Source organism: Hypanus sabinus, chromosome 7, assembly GCF_030144855.1.
Source record: "Hypanus sabinus isolate sHypSab1 chromosome 7, sHypSab1.hap1, whole genome shotgun sequence".
In the NCBI taxonomy this organism is placed as follows: Eukaryota; Metazoa; Chordata; class Chondrichthyes; order Myliobatiformes; family Dasyatidae; genus Hypanus; species Hypanus sabinus.
The window spans coordinates 54,083,043-54,103,964 of record NC_082712.1 but is presented as its reverse complement, the minus strand read 5'-3'; the positions used below and the strand labels follow the sequence as shown (position 1 = coordinate 54,103,964).

The 20,922-nt window shown below is 40.5% G+C and overlaps 1 long non-coding RNA gene across 10 annotated transcripts in view; it reads right to left on the bottom strand.

Moving 5' to 3' along the window:
- Positions 1-3,853, bottom strand: part of LOC132396776 (uncharacterized) — a 124,925-nt gene extending 121,072 nt beyond the window's left edge. For 8 of the 10 annotated variants that reach the window (XR_009513122.1, XR_009513113.1, XR_009513116.1 and 5 more), the window contains exon 1: positions 2,073-2,414. This is a non-coding gene — a long non-coding RNA (uncharacterized LOC132396776). Of the gene's footprint in view, positions 1-2,072; positions 2,415-2,493; positions 2,540-3,770 lie in introns of those variants that run through there. The other 2 variants (XR_009513117.1, XR_009513118.1) reach the window with 2 other exon arrangements.
- Positions 3,854-20,922: the final 17,069 nt, after the last annotated feature.

Here is a 20,922-nt window from a genome sequence, read left to right as displayed (position 1 = left end):
TCACCTCTCTACATTTCTGTGGCTTTACCTTCTTAATGACTTTTTTATTTACCCTCTGTTGGTTTTTTTAAATTGTCCTTTAATTTCTTCTCTATTATATGTTCTCTGTTTGGCTCTTATGTTGACTTTGACTTCTCTTGTTAGCCTCGGTTGTGTCATCTTGCCTTTAGAATACTACTTCCTCTTTGGGGTGTATATATCCTGTGCCTTCTGAATTGCTTCCAGAAATTCCAGCCATTGCTGTTCTATTATCATCCTGCCAGTGTTCTTTTCCAATCAATTCTGGCCAACTCCCCTCTCATGCCTCTGTAAATCCATTTATTCCACTGTAATTCTGATACATCTGACTTTAGATTCTCCTTCTCATAATTCAGTGTGAATTCCATCATATTGTGATCATTTCCTTGAAGGGTTCTTTCACCTTAAGTTCTCTAATCAATTCTGGTTCATTGAACAACACTCAATACAGAGTAGCTGATCCCCCAGTAGGCTCAAACACAAGCTGCTCTAATAGTCATTTTGTAGGCATTCTAGAAACTCCCCCTCCTGTAATCCTGTACCAACCTGATTTTCCCAATTTACTTGCATATTGAAATCTCCCATGATTATTGTAACATTGCCCTTTTGGCATGCGATTTATATCCCCCATTGTAATTTATAGACCACATGCTTACTATTATTTGGGGTTTGGTGTATAACTCCCATTCTGATGTTTTTACCCTTGCAGTTCCTTAGCTCTATCCACAGTGATTCAACACCTTCCAACTCTATGTCACCTCTTTGTAATAATTTGATTTCATTTTTTAACAGCTGCCTCCTCTGCCTTCCTGCCTGCCCTTTTGAGCTCTTCTCCTCCTCCCTTCTAAGTTGCAGAGCTAGACTCATTGTCAGTTTACTCATTTCCATACATGGTGTCTGACCTACTGAGGTTCTCCAGCATTTTGTTCATGTTGCGTTGGATTTCTGGCATCTGCAGACTTTCTCATGTTTATGATTAAGAACAGGAGGTTTCTTATTCCAGCATCATTCACATTGTCATCATACTCATTATCATGATAAGGAAGTATTGCCAGGAATGAGAGGTTTGCAAATTTATTTCAATCCTGTTTGCATTGTGACTAAGTAACTTTAGCACATAGATTTCACAAGATCTGCTTCTGGATAAAAGATACCAGTGGGGTGTAAGTGCACATACAGACCTTCCACAAATGCCTATTGGTGCAATGTGAGGCAGCATTGGCAACGTGCTTCAGTGAATCAGTCTCTGAAGACAGATTCAAGAAGCTATGCAAAGAATGCCATGTGGTTAATAACTTGGCACCAAAAACTTCTTCCTGAGAGTTAGATCAACTTTCTGCCTAGAAGGTTATGTCCACCAGAAAAGGGAGGAGCACAGACACGGTGTACTGTTTCAGAAATCAGATCTACATCCCTTTGCAGAACGTACACCTCATTAGATACTTTCTGGCCAGTCATGCCTTTAAAGGATCAACTAACCCATCTGCAATGAAATACCAGATTGCCCTATCATCTCTCGTGGAATAGCCGACTAATCTCAGGAACACACATGCACATTCATTCCCCTGTAGTCCTTAGGGGATACTTAGTGTTTCTTCACAGATAACATCTGCAGGATCTATTAATATGAAATCTGAGGCTCTTCTAAGTGTATTGCATCACATATTGATGTGGTATAAACTTAAGCTACACTATCTTCTCTTCTTTTATTATGGAGAATTTATTATGGCGCATTATGGAGAAAGAAAATTTAAGAAATGTTCTGTTCAGTGTACCATTGTGTCTCCTAGGACATTAATAATTTTAAGCAAAGATCAGAGTGCATTTTTACTTCAAGCCCAATGTCAGCTTTCAGTCTTCTGCTCATTCTTTTTGTGAGTTCTTCTCTCTCCATATAGCATTTAATTTCTTAAGGAGTTGGAGGAAATGTTGTATGTCGCCAAACACTTACATATTTCAAGAGATGGACAATGGAGAGCACTCTAACTGGTTGCATGACACCTGGTATTGAGTCTTATAGAATCACAAGAGGCTGCAGATGGTTATAGACTCACCCTGCTCCATCACAGGCACGACATTAAGGATATCTTCAAAGGATGGTGCTTCATGATCATCCTTCACCAACATTCCTCACCATCCAGGGCATGTCCTCGTCTTGCTACTACCATGGAACAGGTACAGGAGCCTGAAGACCCAAACTCAAAATTTTAAGAATAGCTTCTATCCCTCTGCCATCTGACTTCTGGGTGGTCCCTGAATAATGAACACTACTTCATTATTCCATTTTTTGAACTTTTTTCTGTAATATATAGTATATTATGTCTTTTTGCTGTACTGCTGCTGCAAAACACACATTTCACATCACAGAAGTCAGTGCTATTAAGTCTGATTCTGTTTCTGACACTCCCTCTCCAGTGGGTAAATAGAAAGGAAGCAGGAGGTTGGCAGACTCAAGGTCCATACTTCCATACTTACATTTCAGTACAAAGTCCTGAAAGCTCAGTCACCAGGTTTGAAAGGGTCATCCATTAAACTGCCCTTAAGTATGAAAAATCCAGTATGCAAATATCCTTTTATAAACAAATCAAGGAAAATGTTGATTTATCTAGTCAGATATTAACTCTGAAATTACATTCCAGCTGCCCATTTTCAGTTCTCTCTTGCTGTTAACATACTCTTCACTTTATTCCCAAACTAATGAGATACATTTTATGTTACATGCATGTTACATTTTAATGACTTATCCACCTTAAAAAGACTGAATTCCTCGGGGAACCTGCATTACAAATAAATATATAAATTAGCCTTAAATATAAGCAGAAAGTAACAGAAATCCTCAATAGTTCAGGTCATGTCTGTGAGAAGGGAAACAGTGATAATATTTCAGGCTGAAGACCTTTCCTGTGAAGAAGAATACATGCTCAGGAGTCTTCTGTCTCTTTGAGACAACATATTCCTCATGATGGCATTCTTGGTAGGAGCCTGTTCCATAGTTTTAGAACCTTTCAAGTTCTTGGAGTAAACATCAATAGTCTGTACTAATCTAACAAAGTAGTCGCCATGGCCATGAAAGCCAACCAGGACCTTTACTTCCTCAGGAGACTAAAGAACTTCAACTGTCCCTGTTGCTTCTCACTGATTTTTATAGTTGCATCATTGAATGGATCCTCTTGGGATTCATCATGGCTTCGTATGTTAACTACTCTGCCCGAGACAGCAAGAAACTGTAGTGAGTTGTGGACATGACTCAACACACCACAGAAACCAGCCTCCCTTCCATGGACTACATTTTATGTTGTCTTGGTAAAGCAGCAAACATAATCAAAGACCTCTCTTGCCCCAAGTATTCTTTCTCCCCCACTTTCTCATGGGGTAGAAGATACAAAACCCTAAACACATGTAGCACTAAATTCAAGGACAACTCCTATCCCATTGATATAAGGCTCTCAAACAGGATAGAATCTGTCCTAAAATCTGGTGGTACAATAAGATGGACTCTTGACCTCACAAATCTACCTCATCATGGTATGTTGTTGTCTACCTGCACTGCACTTTATCTATAATTGTAGTATTCAGCATTCTGTTATTGATTTTCCTTTCTATTACCTCAATGTACTGATGTGTTGAAAAGACCTATATGGATGACATGCAAAGCAAAGCTTTTTATTGTACACAATTTCATGTAAAAATAACAAACCAATTACCAATTTAATATTGCTGATTTGGAAATGTTAGTGCTTACAAGCCCTTACCTTCTAACAGCTCTCCATTGATGTTCTGTGCTAACAGCTACTCCTTACCCTTCTCAAAGTTAAGTGTGAAAGCTTACCCTTTCTCTTCATGCTCTGTGTACAGAACAAAAACCAGAGATACAGTTATTCTTTCTGATATCCAGGTGTGTTCATCTTTGTAAGGCAGCACACCAGTTCCCTGAATTCACAACCATGGGCCTCATCAGTAACAAACTGTAAGTACAGCAACTTACAACAGTAATAACACATCGCCTGTGGTAAAATATTTCCTTCCAACTGATCAGTCTCTCCTTTCTCTGAGATGTTTGTTTGCATGAAGACATTCAGCACATAACCTCCCCCAATACACCAGTAATTATCATTGAGGTATCCAAGCACTGGAAAATGAGAGCATTAGCTGGTGACATAATGTCTTTATTTGCCTTCATTTGCATACCCAGTATTTCACTAAGAGGATCACATAATGGAATTGTGAAGTATCATGTTTCAAGCCTCACTCCACCCACTCCACCCTTAGCTGGCTGTACTTGTTGGAAATCAGGTGGCAGTTGCAAAGGTAGAGAGATTTCAAAAATAGTCCCTGCCTGAGGATGTTGTTGGTAAGAGCTACAGAAGCAAATCAGAATTAGATTTATTGTCACTGATATACACATCGAAAATTGTTGTTTGCAGTATCAGTACGGTGTGATGCAGTAGATTCCAGTTAAATGAGTTATCACTTATTTGGGACAACTCTTAAAGACCAAAAACTAATCAAGGAAATAGTTAGGATTCCCTTACTTGATTAGGACACTCCAATGCTTAACTGGGACAGGAGACTTCCTGAACAGTTTCTAACTAGCGCCAGTCATGTGCGCTTGTTGTGGCTGTTAGGCACTATACCACAATAGAACAAACAGTTTTTAAATAGTGGTAGTTGCACGTGTCTATACTCAAAAAACTGTTACTGATGCTTCATGAGAAATGAACAGTAAGATGATTCAGAACTGTTTTGCTCACTGTGGTTTCAAGCATTGAGGCTTGGAGATGCCAGATACAGCCAGGAATGAAAATTAAATGACCTCATTACTTCAGCATGTCAGGAACTATCACAAATTTAAAGGTGTTGACAATTATTTTGAATGTTACAATGAAATTAAGATTTGGAAAATGCAGTTGTTGAAAGCATGTATGAATATATGAAGGCAGTCCATTATCTGCACTCGGTGGTTGCACTGATTTTGTCCATTGACAGTCAATCAAAAGAACATGGCAGCATACACTAAATCAATTCCTCCATTGATCACTATTAGGAACTAATACACAGATTTATAGTACTGTAGTAGTATTAGTTGCACTCCAATTTGTTCTGTATTTCCTCGAAATACATAACTTTTTACTCAGTTAAACAGTAATTTGTCTTTTTATAACTTTTTAACTATTTCCATGAAACTTTGGCTAATTGGGCCAGAAAGTACTGGTTCTTGTGTGTCCCAATTAACTGGAATCCACTGTACATAAAAAAATATTATGTTACAATAAGACATATTATAGAATAAGTAGTGTAAAAAGAAAGCAATAGGTGAAGATAGCAACCTGTTATTTTGACAGTCCTGAAGTATTCTCTCAAAGTACCATGTTTAATATGCTTTGAACTTCCCTGGCAAAGGTTCCAGCATTCACAGGGAAGGCTAGAAAAAGCTTACAAGATGAAATTTCTGCAATATTTCAGATTCTTTTTCTTTCAGATCCTCCAGTTTGATTTTGCACTCAACAGATGGCTGAGCAAATACCCTTCCTGATACTTGGAAGAACAACTGTCAGGAGTTCACAGCTGGAACCCTTCAAGAGACGAGTGGAGAGGGATGATCATGAGGATTTGATGAGATAGAGTTGAAGGTCAAAGTTCAAAGTAAATCTATTCTCAAAAGACATGTATTTCATCATATACTACCTTGTGATCCATTTTCTTGCAGGCATTCAGAGTAGAACAAAAAAATACAATCGAATCATTGAGAAACTGCACACAGTAATTGACAAACAACCAAAATGAAAGAAAGACAAACTGTGCAAATACAACATAACAGATAATACTAAATATATGAGTCTGTAAGGCTAATGGTTACTGCTAGGAATTCAGAAGTTACGGAATTATGCAAATAAAGCAGGCATTTGTTCAAATAAAAGCGAGTCTTCAGTTCTTAATTTACAGTATATTGCAAGTAGTAAGAAGTTAAAAGGACAACTTTGTAAACAACCAGAACTGCCTACAGAGCACAGATTACTGTCCCACAGTCTGGCTGCATAAGAGGTGTGGTTTGTAAAATTATGTGACCATGACACATTTTTATGTGTTGGTCAAACATAAGACAATGGAGGTATGTTAATTGGCATCAAACTGGGCAACACTGCTGAAGTGATTTTGCACCATTGTGATTGAGATCAATAAAGCTTCCCTGACCAGACTGATTTTATTATTTAACATATCAAATATTTTAGGACTATTTTCTCTATCACTAATTGGGATGTTTGTGTAATCAAAGATTCATCCTTGAGAACACCAAAAAGCTATTAGACCACCAATATGTGTTACTTTGTCCTGAGATGTTTGAACATTCAGAGATGCCAGTTAATTTATATTACTGCCCCATTGTAAAAGTACAGTATAACTGAATGCAAGACTTAAAATATTGAAGTTAATGATGTAACTGTAGCTATACAATTTGCATTAAATCACCTGCTATCATCTTTAATCTTAGAAAGTGTAGCACTTGACGTACATTGAGTTTTAGAGAATCTACTGAGAGAATCTCCTGGAGAATGGTTGCTTGTAGTGATGCATAGAGACTGTTTATATCAACGAGATTCGGTGTCTTCCCATGACTCAGTTCACAGTCACAACTGTTGCCTCAAGGGATATGTCTCCCCTCCCTCACAAGAAGCTCTCATTAACCACAACACACAAAGTTCACCACACAGCCATTCGGTGACGAGGTTTCTTCCCCACATCACAACAGCGTTTCTGAAATGATGCCCAATCAGCTGATTGAAAAGTAAACCAAGCCCAAGCATTCGGAAGACCATCACTATCGAAAGCACACTGATGACGTGCGATGACATGGGATGAAAGTTTTCAGGTAAATTGCCAAGATTGGAGAACAACTCTACCCATCGCTGTTTCCTTGCAGTTTTTCAATTGTATTGAAATACAGTATCAAACGCCCAGCAAGTTACATTTAAACCAGGCTTCCAAATGTAATTCTATTTAAATGTATATTTGTTCTTTCTCACTTTATGCTCCTTCAATATCCATTGGGGAAGAGAACAATGTATAAACTTAAGGTTGACGTTGTTGCTACATGGTAGATGTTAGAAAAAGTGGTATAAAACTAATATATTAATATACCCATAAAGCAAGGATATAAAATTTATGAAAAAGTCTTGTATTTTTTCCAGAGTTATTCATTACCAAGGTACAATATAAGGTAGTAAATTGAGACAATGTTAATTCAGTGATTTCAAGAATCAGGCTGAATAGCTGAACACCAGAGGTTTAACCATCCTACGTTCATACAGAAACAATGTATTTCAGCTGAAAATATTCACAAAGAGTTAGTTGAACAAATGTTAGCTTTTCACAATCAATGTTGCTGTTGTTAAAGTTGCTAAGCAACTTTGTACAGTGCATATAGTGCCCTTTTAATATGATGTGCTTAAAGGGTTTGCACTTAAGCCCAGTTCCTGCAGAGCCAAACAGAAAATATGTATAAAGATGAGACATATACCAAGTCAGAATTAATTATTAACTTGGTTCAAGAAGAATGTGGTAAATATTTACACAAAGAATATGCTGTACAATGGTCTGGTGATGTTTTATAACTTTGTTTGTAGAGTCGCAGCATGGTGTAGTACAGAAAGCCACTTGGACATTGAGTCTGTGCCAACTCTTTCAACCAGAAATCCAGTTAATCCTTGAAAGCAAACAACTTGCAGATACTGCATATCAGAAATCAAGTTAATCGTGTTGGTTCTTTCTTTTTCAACTTCTGATCTTTTTCCCCTTACTTTCAGACTTACCTACTTCCGTATTGAAATGTGCTATTAAATATGTAGTCACCATGTCATCTGGTATTGTACACCCTACGTGCTTTTATTGAGGGAAAGTTACTCCTAGGATTCTTGCTAAATCTGACTATCAAACTTTTAGTCACTAGAAACAGTTTCTCTTTCTTTTTCAAAAGCCATCCTGATATTAAACAGCTCTTTGAAGCATCTTCATTCCTTGTTGGAAAACCACCACAGCTTCTCCAGCTGGTTTAACTGTTCTCTGGAACAACTCTTGTAATTTTGCTTCTATCTGCATTTCCCTTGAGGCTTTTGCTTGCTTCACCTCCATTACAAAGGTGGTGACGAAGCTGCCTGTAGGAAGGAGACTGAAAATCAGGTTGAATGATGCAACAACAGTAATCATTCACTCAATGTCAGCAAAACCAAAGACCCGATTACTGACTACAGGAGAAAAAAAAATGGGGGTCCATAGGCCAGTGCTCATTAGGGGACTACAGATAGAGAGGGTCAGTAACTTTCAATTCTTGGGCTTTATCTTATCAGAGGATCTGTCCAGGGACCAGCATGGATGTGCTGTGCCATTTAACAAAAACATGGTATTGCTTCTACATCTTAGAAGTTTGTGCAGGCTCAGCTTATTACCTAAAACTTTCCCAGGCTTCTATAGACGCACAATGTAGAGTATCCTGACTGGTTGCATCACAACCTGGTCTGGAAACATCAGTGACCAAGAATGGAAAAGCATGCACCTTTGACCTCCTCACCAGTGAGCACATCTACAAAGAGTTCTCTCATAAGAAAGCAGCATCCATCATGGAGGGCACCCACCATGCAGCCATGCCCTCTTTTCACTGCTGCCATTGGGAGGGAGGTATAGAGCATAAGGCCCCATTCCACCAGATCCAGAAATAGTTATCACACTCCAACCATCTGGTTCTGTACACCAGTGTGGACATTTTCATTCACCACAACATGAAACTGATCGCAGAATGATGCCTATGGACTCACGTTTAAGGGCTCTACGTATCATGTCCTCAGTATTATTTATTTACAAATGTTTGTACTTAGAGTCACAGAGAAGTACAGCACAGAAACAGCCCCTTCAGTTCATCTAGTCCATGCCAAATACCACCACCTACACCAATCCACCTCCACTGGGGTGATCATCCTCCATGCTTCTGCCATCATTACTTATTTATTACTACAAAGTATTATTATTATTATTTTGCATTTGCAGTTAGTCTTTTTTTGCACATCAATTGCATGTCTGTCTTGATTCTGTGTAGTTTTTCAATGATTCCATTCTATTTCTTTTTTCCACTGTGAATGCCTGCAATAAAATTTAACTCAGGTAGTATTTGGTCACATAAATATAGTTTGATAATCAAGTTATTCTGAACTTTGCTTTCTATAGCATAGTACCTAGAAGTAGTCACAACACTCCAAATTAATATTTTGAGTATTAATATTTGGAGTATTACTCCTAATATTTTGTACAATTTAACATAACTCCTTGGCCTTTGTATCTAAGGCTCTATGTGCAAATCTTGCTCAACCATATGCTTTATTAGAACACCTTGTAGTTGTTCCATCTTCCAGCAAGTTTTGCAAACAGGTATTTCATGAACTCTCTTTAAAACTGTACAATTTAACTTGTGTTCTCGAACTAATTCAATTCGCATTAATCACTGTCCAAACCTTCAGCTGGATTTTTTAGAGAGGGAGTTTCAAGATGCAAAAGACTACAGAGAGTGGAATCTGAAGCAGAGAACAAATTCCTGGAAGAGCCTGAGCAGTGGCATCAATGGTTGACAAATTTGGGTCGAGAATCTGCCTAGGACTGAGGGTGTGGTGGAAAGTTAGCTAATATTAAAAGGGGAAAAGGAGAGGTAAAGCATTTTCTGGTAAGTGATTAGTCGAGCCAAGTGAGGTGGAGATGATGGGCAGATGGCGAGATTGTGGCTAGGACTAAACTGGGAGACCTGAATTTTCAAGATGGAACTAGCAAGCAATGCATTAAGGTAATGTCCTGCACATGGCTCAGGAAACTACTTATTTCACTTCTTTTTTCAAATATGATTCTACTGGCACTGAGCATGGGTGCATGTTGCAGAAGGGAAAGGGAGAGAAGTGGGGAACGGTAGTGACAGGGGACTCAATAGTAAGGGGAACAGATGGAAGATTCTGTGGACATGAATGGGACACACAAGTAGTATGTTGCCTCCCAGGTACCAGGGTCAGGGACATCTCGGATCACTACACAGCATTTTGAAGAGGGAGGGAGAACAGCCAGATGTCTTGGTACATATTGGTACCAATGATATAAGAAGGAGAAGAAGAATCCTGAGGAGAGTGATGGTAGGTGTTAGAAGCTCTTCGCTTCTTTTTGGATTTTTGGATTCCAAACCCAACCAATTCCCCTCTACCACCACTCTCCTCCATCTAGCGGAATTAGCTCTTACTCTCAATAATTTCTCCTTTGGCTCCTCCCACTTCCTCCAAACCAAGGGTGTAGCCATGGGCACCTGCATGGGTCCCATTTATGCTTGCCTTTTTGTTGGCTTAATGGAACAGTCCATAAGTATATACGGGTATCCGTCCCCCACTTTTCCATCGCTACATCGACGACTGCATTGGTGCTGCCTCCTGCACGCATGCTGAGCTTGTTGACTTCATTAACTTTGCCTCCAACTTTCGCCCTGCCATCAAATTTACCTGGTCTATTTCCGACACCTCCCTCCCCTTTCTTGATCTTTCTGTCTCCATCTCTGGAGATGGCTTATCTACTGATATGTACTATAAGCCTACAGACTCTCACAGCTACCTGGACTATTCCTCTTCCCACCCTGTCTCTTGCAAAAATGCTATCCCCTTCTCACAATTCCTCTGTCTCTGCCGCATCTGCTCTCAGGATGAGGCTTTTCATTCCAGGACGAAGAAGATATCTTCCTTTTTTAAACAAAGGGGCTTCCCTTCCTCCACCATCAACTCTGCTCTCAAACGCAGCACTCCCATTTCCCGCACATCTGCCCTCACCCCATCTACCTGCCACCCCACTTGGGATAGGGTTCCCCTTGTCCTCACCTACCACCCCACCAGCCTGCAGGTCCAATGTCTAATTCTCTGTAACTTCTGCCACCTCCAATGGGATCCCACTACCAAGCACATCTTTCCCTCCCCCCATTTCTGCTTTCCACAGGGATCACTCCCTACGCGACTCCCTTGCCCACTCATCCCCCCAATCCCTTCCCACTGATCTCCCTCCTGGCACTTATCCTTGTAAACGGAACAAGTGCTACACCTGCCCTTACACTTCCTCCCTCACCACCATTCAGGGCCCCAGACTGTCCTTCCAGGTGAGGCGACACTTCACCTGTGAGTCGACTGGTGTGGTATACTGTGTTCGGTGCTCCCGGTGTGGCCTGTTATATATTGGTGAGACCCGACGCAGACTGGGAGACTGTTTCGCTGAACACCTATGCTCTGTCCGCCAGAGAAAGCAGGATCTCCCAGTGGCCACACATTTTAATTCCATATCCCATTCCCATTCTGATATGTCTATCCATGGCCTCCTCTACTATCAAGATGAAGGCACACTCAGGTTGGAGGAACAACACCTTATATACCAGCTGGGTAGCCTCCAACCTGATGGCATGAACATTGACTTCTCTAACTTCCATTAATGCCACTCTTCCCCTTCTTACTCCAACCCTGACATATTTAGTTGTTTGTTTTTTTCTCTCTCTCTGTCCATCACTCTGCCTGTTCTCCATCTCCCTCTGGTGCTCCCCCCTCCCCCTTACTTTCTCCCGAGGCCTCCCATCTCATGATCCTTTCCCTTCTCCAGCTCTGTATCACTTTCGCCAATCACCTTTCCAGCTCTTAGCTTCATCCCACCCCCTCTGATCTTCTCCTACCATTTCGCATTTCCCCCTCCCCCCACTACTTTCAAATCTCATAGTATCTTTCCCTTCAGTTAGTCCTGACGAAGAGTCTCGGGCCAAAACGTCGACAGTGCGTCTCCTTATAGATGCTGCCTGACCTGTTGTGTTCCACCAGTATTTTGTGTGGCTGTTGTTTGAATTTCCAGCATCTGCAGATTTCTTCGAGTTATGTCTTGATAGTCATGGGAGATTTCAACTTGCAAGTCGATTGGGAAGATCAGCTTGTTAGTAGATTTCAAGAGAGTGAGTTCATTGAATGCCTAAGAGATGACTTTTTAAAGCAGTTTTTCATTGAGTCTTCCAAGGGATCATATATATTTGATTGAGTGTAATGAACCGGAGGTGATTAAGAAGCTTAAGGTAAAAGAACCCCTAGGAGACAGTGATCCCAATATGATTGAGCTCAACTTGAAATTTGAGAGGGAGAAAGTAATGTCGGACATAGCAGTATTTTAGTGGAGTAAAGGAAACTATAGTGATATGAGAGGGGTTTTGGCCAAAGTAAATTGGAAGGAGATGCTGGCAGGGATGACAGCAGAACAACAATGGTCTGGGTTTTTGTGAAAATGGGGAATGTGCAGGATAGATGTATTCCAAAAAGGAAGCAATACTTAAATGGCAAAATAGTACAAATGTGGCTATCAAGGGAAATCAAAAGAGCGGACACACAACAAAGCAAAAATTAGTGGGAAGAGAAAGGTTTGGGAAGCTTTTAAAGTCCTACAGAGAGCAACTAAGAGAATAATTAAAAGGGAAAAGTTGAAATATGAAAACAAGTTTGCAATTGATATCAAAGTGGGTAGTAAAAGCTTTTTCAAGTAAGTAAAAAATAAAAGAGAAATAAGAGTGGATATAGGACCAGAAGAAAATGAGTCAGGAGAAATAATAATGGGGGCAAGGAGATAGCTGATGAACTAAATGAGTACTTTGCATTACTTTTCAATGTGGAAGAGACTAGCAATATGCCTGATGTTGTAGTGTGTGAAGGAAGCAAAGTGGGTGCAGTTACTATTACAAGGGAGAATGTGCTCAAAAGGCTGAAAGACCTAAGGGTATATAAGTCACTCAGAACAAATGAACTGCACACTAGGGTTCGGAAAGAGGTAGCAGTAGATATTTTGGAGACATTAGTAATGACATTTTGAAAATCAGTGTCATGCTGCCAGAGGATTGGAAAATTGCAAATGTCACTCCACTCTTTAAGAAAGGTAGAAGGCAGCAAAAAGGATATTATAGACCAGTTAGCCTGATCTCAGTGGTTGGGAAGATATTGGAGTCAATTGTTAAGGATGAGGTTATGGAGAACATGCTGACACAGGAAAAGATAGGACAAAACCAGTATGGTTTTTTTAAGGGAAAATCTTGCTTGACAAACTTATTGGAGTTCTTTGAGGAGATCAGAAGTTGGATAATGAAGGGAATGCAGTGGAAGTTGTATATTTTTACTTTCAGAAGGCCTTTGACAAGGTGCCACACATGAGGCTGCTTACCAAATTAAGAGCCCATTGTATTAGTGGAAAGTTACTGGCATGGTTAGAGCATTGGCTGATTGGTAGGAGACAATGAATGGGAATAAAAGGATCCTTTTCTGGTTGGCTGCCCGTGACTAGTGGTGTTCCATAGGATTCGGTGTTGGGAGCTCTTCTCTTTATGCTGTGTATCAATGATTTAGATGATGGAATAGATGGTTTCTTGCCAAGTTTACAGATTATATGAAGATTAGTGGAGAGCAGGTCATGCTAAGGAACAGGGAGGCTGCAGAAGGGACTTAGACAAATTAGGAGAATGGTTAAGAAAATGGCGAATGAAGTACAATGTTGGAAAATGTATGGTCATGCACTTTGGTAGTAGAAATAAACATGTAGACTATTTTTTAAACAGGGAGAAAATCCAAAAATCTGAAATGCAAAGGGACTCTGGAGTCCTGGTGCAGAACACCCTAAGGGTTATCTTGCAGGTAGAGTCGGTGGTGAGGAAGGCAAATCCAATGTCAGCTTTCATTTCAAGAGGTCTAGAGTACAAGAGTTGGGGTGTGATGTTGACTCTTTTTAGGTACTGATAAAACCTCACTTGAGTATTGTGAAAAGTTTTGGGCTCCTCATCTGAATAAAAGATGTGCTGGGACTGGAGAGGTTTCAGAAGAGGTTCACAAGGGTGATTCCAGAAATGAAAGGGTTATCATACAAAGGTTTGATAGCTCTGGGTCAGTATTTACTGGAATTTAGAAGGATGAAGGGGTATCTCATTGAAACCTTTTGAATGTTGGAGCCCTAGACAGAGTAGATGTGGAAAGAATGTTTCCCGTGGTGGGGGAGTCTTGGACAAGAGTGCACAGCCTCAGGGTAGAGGGGTATCCAATTAAAACAGAGATGCAGAGAAATCTCTTTAGCCAGTGGGTGGAAAATTTGCTGGAACTTGTTACCACAGGCAGCTGTGAGGTTCAGGTCATTGGGAGTATTTAAGGCAAAGTTTGATAGGTTCTTGCAGGACAAAGTGTCAAAGGTTATGGGGAGAAGGCTGGGGAGAGGGGCTGAGAAGGGTAATAAAGGAGCAGCCGTGACTGAATGGTGAAACAGTCTCGATGGGCCAAATAGCCTAACTTTGCTCCTATGTCTTATGGTCTTATACTAAGCTGTGTGAGATTTGGAACCTATGATTTACAGTCTGATGGTATTTTTTGGGCCATTTGAGTGACCTGGGGCTTTGCTGTCTCTGAGGGAGCCTGGTGCGGTAGGTAGCAGGGTGTGTGGCCTGATGGCCTGGAAGCATGGACATGGGGCACAAGCCCACGTGGGATCAACTCTATTGCTTCTCTCCAGTTGGCACATTGAGCAATGTTGAAGTCAACAAAGATGAGAGCAGAGTGTAGGTGGGTGTTCAGTGTCATCTGCCTCTGTTAGATCAATCTTCCTCTCCCCCTTGCTAGCTGCTGTCAGAGGAAATTGTAGGAGACTTGTGTTCCACACTGCAAGGATTGATATGCGAGACTTGGAACTGTGGACTCATTTTGGGAGACTTTAAGGTTCAAGTTGCATGTACTCCTGGATTCTGCTTTCTCTTTTTTGTCTGTTTTTTAAACTGTTTGATTGGGGCAATCAGTGCAGACTGGGGGACTTTGGTGAAGACTGTTAATGTATCCTGCAGACGGCTAGCAGTGTGGAGATGAACTAAACCAGACTGAATACACCTGAGCTCCTGGTTTTCTGTGTGATATTCTTTGTGTTGTATGCTTGCTTTCTGCTGTTGCTGCAATTTGTTCTTTTTTGTGCCCATTTGGTTTTTGAGGTTTCTCTTTGTACAGGTTCCAGCCATTTTGTTTTGTGGCTGGCTGCAGGAAGATGAATCTCAGAGGTGTATTCTGTATACATACTTTGATAATAAATGTACTTTGAATCTCTTGAAAGAAGAGCTGGAACACTACGAGATGGCAGTAAACTCAAGGGGTAAGTAAAGATTGTGTACAAACTTTTTACCAAAACCTTCCAAACATTTTCAATTTTAAAAGATATTCTTTCTTTCTTGGACATACATTCATCTGGATTTAGCTACAGATGTCTCCAGAATATGATCAGAATGCAGTAATATTCTAGGACAGTTATAGAGTTAATATTCTAGGAGAGTTAGATAGAGTTCTTATAGATAGCAGGGTCAAGAGATATGGGGAGAGGGCAGGAACGGGGTACAGATTGTGTATGATCATCCATGATCACAGTGAATGGCGGTGCAGGTTAGAAGGGCCGAATGGCCTACTCCTGCACCTACTGTCTATTGTCTATTGACATGGTACATGGAATCAGAGGGGCACAGAGTATCCTCACCATCAGCAGTATGTACAAGAAGTGTTGCCTCAAAAAGCCAACATATATCATCAAAGCTCCCCACTATTCAAGCCATGCCATCTTCTCGCAGCTGTCATTAGGCAGGGGGTATAAATACCTAAAGTCCCACGTCACCTGATTCAAGACAGCTACTCCCCTTCATCTATTCAGTTCTTGAACAAACTGGCACAACCCTAATTACTATAGTTCAGCAACACTCTGACAACTTTGATCATTTTGCACTAAAATAGACCGTTTTTTCTAATTACGTTCTTTCTTGTAAATGTTGTTTAATTTATTTTTTCATGTGAATGTTGCTTATATGTTACCATGTGCCTTTGATGCCAGTGTAAGTGAGTTTTTCATTGCACCTGTGCATGCATGTTGTAGTGGATACTTGAAAGCAAACCAAACCGCTCAGAGACTAAGTGCAGGGGTTGACATTGTAGGATGCACTATCCACAATAACCAAGTTCCAACGTCGAAGAAAGTAGCTTCGATCCTTTGTTAAGAAGTCAGCAAAGAGGAACAAACCTGTAGCGATAAAACAAACTAATGTAATGAAAATTAGCAATGTAACAAAATAAGTGGTCTAATAACAATGTAATATTGATCTCGCCGTGGCATTAACTTAAGCAGTCAACAAAAAATATCATTCTGGCAGCCTCTCTGGCTCTAGCCAGACTAAACTAAACCTAGACAAAATGTGAATAAGTAACTATACTCTTTCGCTTCGACCTCCGACCCACATGACAAATTACCCGTAATAAATGTGCAACATAATATATAAAGACAGACAGAAAAATAGATATGTGGCTCCAATTCATACATTGTGTACAGTACTGTGCAAATGTCTTAGGCACATATGAGTATGCAGCTAATATGCCTAAGATTTTCGCACAGTACTGTAAGCTGTTTTGATATCAATTCCTACATGGGTTAATTTTGATTTGATTTGAAGCACATCCATCTCCATTCTCGCTTTATTTGTCCTTGAAACTGCAGCATCTGTGAGTCTTAGGTTTTTGTTAACTGACTTTATAAATCAAAGGTGTTGATGGAATTGGTGATGTTTTCATTCTGTGGTTTATTACCTAACATTATTTTCCTGTCTCCATAGAGATTTGCTTTATTTATTACGTGAGAAAGAGGCAAAGTATATGTCTATACTCACAAAAGTTCTACATCCTTTCTCCCTGTACTAAAGGAAGAGCTTGGAAGGGAACACATTTTTTCTGGTATGAATTGATGCCATTGTAAATCACAGACTTGTGGAAGCACAGGAGAAATCTGCTCAGAAGCTACTGGACACACACCCAGGACAGCACCTAAATATGGTGCAACAATAATTTCCGTGCTAACCTTTGGAAAAAATTGTATATAAATGAATAACACATCTTTTGCACTAACCTAAGTATCATCAACCTTTTACAAAAAAAGCCTCTGTGGCTGTTCTCATTAGCGTAAGACTTTGGATAAAACATACTGACAAAAAATTTGATTGGGAGATGTGTGCAGATGCAGTAGCTAGTCATCGCGCAAAACAGCTGAGAAGATTCCAGGATAAAAGGGAGACGCTGCCTAGCGGGGCAGTCGTCAGAATAGCATGAGTCAGAGCAGTAGGGCTTTGGCTCATCATGCTTTGGCAAGGATAGACCTGGGTGAGGTAAGGAGGTAAGTTACTTGCATATCTCTTTTTTCCTCGAATTTAATAGCAGTGGGTATGACTGCAAGGCCAGTTTTCTGCTCTGGGTGTCAGATGTGGTATATCTAGGAGATTTCCAGCCTGCCTGATGGCCACATCTGTGCCAGGTGCTTAGAGTCCAAGTTAGGGAACTGGAGCTGCAGCTTGATGACCTTTGGTATGTTAGGGAATGTGAGTAGGTGATCAATAGGAGGTACAGGTAGGTAATCACAACATGACCACAGGAGATAGATAAGTAGTTGACTATTAGGAGAAGGAAGGGATAGTGGCAGACAGTGGAGAGCACCTCTGTGGCTGTCCTGCTTAACAGTAAGCACTGATGGGCGAGTATGATCTACCTGAGGAAGCAAAAGTGGTCATGCGTCTGGCGCTGAGTCTGGCCTTGTGGCTCAGAAGGGTAGGGAAGAGAAGAGGATGGCGATTACTGGAACTCTATAGTTGGGGGAAAGATAGGTGATACTGTGGGTGTGAAAAAGAAACATGGATGGTAGATTGCCTTCCAGGTGCCAGGGTTCGTGATGTTTCTAAACGCCTCCACAATATCCCAAAATGGGAGGGTGAGCAGCCAGAGGTTGTGGTACATATTGGTACCACAGACATAGGTGGAAAAAGGGAGGAGTTCCTGAAAGCAGAATACAGGGAGTTAGGAAGGAAGCTGAGAAGTACAGCCTCAAAGGTAGTAACCTCAGGATTGCTGCCTACGCCATGCAACAGTGGGCATTGGAATAGAATGAAGAGGCGGATAAATATGTGGCTGAAGGATTGGAGCTGGGAGCAGTGATTTGAATTTCTGGATCTTCTGGGGAAAGTGTGACCTGTACAAAATGACGGGTTGCACTGCAATCCGAGAGGGACCAATGTCCTGGTAGGAAGGTTTGATAATGCTATTGTGGAGATTTGCAGTGGGGTGGGAACCGAAGTGAAGAGGCAGAGGATGGGACAGTTGGCGTACAAGTAGATGGTTGGTGCCTAATGGTTTGAGATGTGTCTATTTTAATGCAAGGAGTATCATGAACTTAGAGCATGGATCAATACATGGAACTATGATGTTGCGCCAACTCTCTCAGGGGCAGGAATGGCTGTTGAGTGTGCCAGGCTTCAGATGTTTCAAAAAGGACAGAGAGGGAGTCAAAAGAGGTGGGGGTGTGGCATTGCCAAACAGGGATAATGTCCTGGCTGAAGAAAAGGAGGAAATCATGGAGGGATTATCTACTAAGTCATTTTATATATTTGCATGTATCTTAAATTTTTAAGTGTCCTTGATGCCCTTGTTTTCATTAGATACACTGTGCCTGATAGTTTCAAACCACTTTTTCGTAAGCTGAAAGAGACAAAGAAGGAATGTACTATATGTATCCTTGGGCCTGCTTCATGCAAGTGCATAATTGCTATGTTCAAGTGTCTGAGACCCCTGGGAACTTACAAAATAACTTACAGATGGAATGATTGCCATTCCTTATAGAGTGCTGTTTCAGGTTGTTTTGAGCCATATTTCAGCTCAAGAGATTTGCAACTCCAGGAATACATGCAAATGTTAAATTATCCTTGTAAAAGATGGGGGGGGGGAGTTGCAATTATGTGCTTCAATATAGTAATCTTAAACAGATCTTTCTGCGTATTTTCAATCTGCTTCATAAGGTATAATGATTCATTGGTATTCAGCATCACTGACAATTTTATCTTTATTAACATAAATAAGTGGATTAATCAATAGGTTCACCTTAGTTCAGATTACATCTTTCCATTGGTGTCTGCATGTGATAGACCTAGTTACACAAGGAATCTAAAAGTAGCGATCGCTTTTGTTTGAGATAGTGATGGCTGTCTTACACTTAACTTGGTTGTATGGCTGGGTTAACCAGTAACTTGCTGAAGCAGAGTATATGCCTTTTAAGAAACAAAACAATCCAACCTTTTTCTCAATATATGAGAGGAGTGATTATTGACTGGATTCTACAATGGCCAAGCAAACAACTTTGCCAAGTTACAACACAGATAGAAAATGTATAGTGGCCCCTGGTTTGTTATATTAAGTAGCATTGCTTCAGTTATAACGGGCAGAGCAGACTGTCCAGAACCAAATCTTAAACCTGTAAACAACACACACAAGTGCTGGTGGAATGCAGCAGGCCAGGCAGCATCTATAGGAAGAAGTACAGTTGATGCTTTGGGCTGAGACCCTTCCACAGGACTAACAGAAAGAAGAGATAGTAAGAGATTTGAAAGTGGGAGGGGGAGGAGGAGATACAAAATGATAGGAAAAGACAGGAGGGGGAGGAACGAAGCTAAGAGCTGAAAAGTCAATTGGCAAAAGGGATATGGAGCTGGAGAAAGGGAGGATCATGGGACAGGAGGCCTAGGGAGAAAGAAAAGGGGAGGGGAGCACCAAAGGAAGATGGAGAGCAGGCAAGGAGTAATTGTGAGAGGAATAGAGAGAGGAAAAAGAGAGAGAGAAAAAAGGGGAAAATAATTAATAAATACATAAATAAATAAACAGACAAAACAAACAGACAGATAAATAGATAGATAGATAAACAAACAACCAAATAAATAAATAAATAAATAAGGGATGGGGTAAGAAGGGGAGGAGGGACATCAACGGAAGTTAGAGAAATCAATGTTCAGTTAACTTAAAGTTGTAAGTTTGTCAGCAATTGAGTTAATTTGGAAATCAGGGGAAACTCCTTTACCTAGTGGATGACCAGAGTATGAAATTATTTAAATGCCATAAAATGAGCTGCTTGTGGCAACAACACCGTACATTACAAACATGACAAATATAAGTTAATATAAACTTAAATGAACATAAGTTATACATAACTTTCATGACAAAATAAATATATATCAGAAGCAGCTGACAAGTGCAAAGCGTTTTAAGGGGATGTATGTTAAGTGCCTGTGAAAGAATGGAATTAAAAAAAAATACTGCTGCTGGGTACAGAGGAAGATGGTCTGCAGCCGGCTCTGGAGTTCATACAGCAGGATGGATGAGATACAGAGCTGTGCTTATTTTGGTATTTTAAACACAATGTAGTGTCAGCTTGAATAATTTACTGGACTTTACTGAAATTTCACAATGTTTGTGAAACAGCTCTGCAATTTCCATATTTCCTCAGTGAAAGTAAAATTATCTATAAATTATGACCACTGTCCCACAGACCCGTAAAGACTAATGCCTAGGGATCTCGTAAGAGCAAAGTGGGAGGCCATTTAGCCAGTTGTGCTGCCTCTCAGGTGAGCAATCTGCTCAGTCTCACTCTACCACTCTATACTTAACTGCACCTCTGCAAATGATCCTCTTTCGCGGTGCCCACCAACTCTGTCCTCCCTTTGGTCCCTGTTGTCATTAACTGACACCATTTGTGATTAACAAACTGGCGTGTCTGTGTGATTTTAGGAAACAGGAGCACTGAAGATAACTGAAAGAGTCATGGAGAAAATTCTATTCAGCCAGTAGGTGAGGTCAGAATTGAACCTGAGCCTAAGAGCTTTAAGACCGCAGTAGTAACTGATGTATCACCATGCCACCCTTTTTGGTGACAGTCTAAACATAGCTTGCAGCCAAACTTTGTCAGTGGCAAGACTTACCTTAGGCTGCTAAGGGAATAGATATTGTATGAAGGAAGCTGCATGGATTC